The sequence below is a fragment of the Nicotiana sylvestris genome, chromosome 8 (assembly GCF_000393655.2).
Source record: "Nicotiana sylvestris chromosome 8, ASM39365v2, whole genome shotgun sequence".
In the NCBI taxonomy this organism is placed as follows: domain Eukaryota; kingdom Viridiplantae; phylum Streptophyta; class Magnoliopsida; order Solanales; family Solanaceae; genus Nicotiana; species Nicotiana sylvestris.
The window spans coordinates 168669763-168671052 of record NC_091064.1 but is presented as its reverse complement, the minus strand read 5'-3'; the positions used below and the strand labels follow the sequence as shown (position 1 = coordinate 168671052).

Genomic DNA, 1290 nt, shown 5'->3' with positions numbered 1-1290 from the left:
TAGAAATTAATCTTATTTTTTTTACTTTCAAAATTTAAGTAGTTTATAACCCGCTCTTCTATAAAAGAATTGGCTAATTACGATCCTGAAATTGAAAGATATCTTTGATTGCGCAGGAAAAAACAAATATCGTCTTCTCAAGGAGCAACTTGTGAAGAAATGGAAAACCAGGAAGCAGAGGGCATTAATCCACTTGGGATCCCACCATCAGTCCATATAAAGGAGCAATTTGATGAAGTGGCGCCAAGGCCAACAAACAGAATCCTTAAGGATTATGCTAGACCTGTTCGCTTCAACTGTGAATCCAGTGTCAGGAAGCCCCTAATGGCAGCCAACAACTTTGAAATCAGGACCGGCCTGATTCAGACAATTCACAATCTTGTATCTTCACTGGTGATACAAGTGAAAACCCACATAGTCATTTAATTGATTTTCTAGAACTTGTAAAAACTGCTAAGTATAATGGAGTACCTCCTGAAGCTATCAAGTTAAGGCTATTTCCTTTTTCTTTAAAAGGAGATGCCAAGACTTGGTTGTGAAGTTTGCCTCAAGGGTCCATTACGACATGGGACCAGATGACTCAGAAGTTTTTAAACAAATATTTTTCCCCTGCTAAAAATACAAAGTTAAGACAAGACATATCTAATTTCTTGCAGACTGACACTGAATCAGTTTATCAAGCTTGGGAAAGATTAAAGGTAATGTTAAGAAAATGCCCACACCATGACATTCCTGAACATATGCAATTGTATATTTTTTATCACGGACTAAAATCCTCTGCTAGAAATGTGATAGATGCAGCTGCAGGAGGTTCTGTAATGGGCAAAACCACAGAGGAAGCATTGCAACTATTGAATGAAATTTCTGAGAATGCTATCCAATGGCCATCTGAGTGTGTAATCATTAAAAAGGCTGCTACGGTAAATCAGGTTGATGCTTTTACACTAACGCAACAAATTGTTTCTTTGACACAAAAGTTTAAATCTTTTTAGGTGAATCCATAACAATCAAACCAATCTGAGGCTTGTGACATGTGCGGAGGAAACCACCAGAACTATGAATGTCAAGCAACCAATCAAACCGATGAACAAGTTAATGTCATCGGTTACAAGCCATATCCTTTTGGGAGTCCAATGGCACAAAAGCATCCAGGATTTCAGTGGAGTAACCCAAATGGTGCACAAAACTCTCAAAGCTTCCAGAAACAATAGGTACAAGGCCCGCCGGGATACCAGAGTCAAAATCGTGGGCAACTAAGTTACAGATCTTATCAGCAAGCAGGACCATATC

The 1290-nt window shown here is 38.7% G+C and overlaps 1 non-coding gene across 1 annotated transcript; it reads right to left on the bottom strand.

The window, feature by feature from the left end:
• Nucleotides 1-623: 623 nt before the first annotated feature.
• Nucleotides 624-730, bottom strand: LOC138876598 (small nucleolar RNA R71). The gene has a single exon (XR_011401943.1). It is a non-coding gene; the product is annotated as a small nucleolar RNA R71 (small nucleolar RNA).
• Between the last annotated feature and the right edge of the window lie 560 nt (nt 731-1290).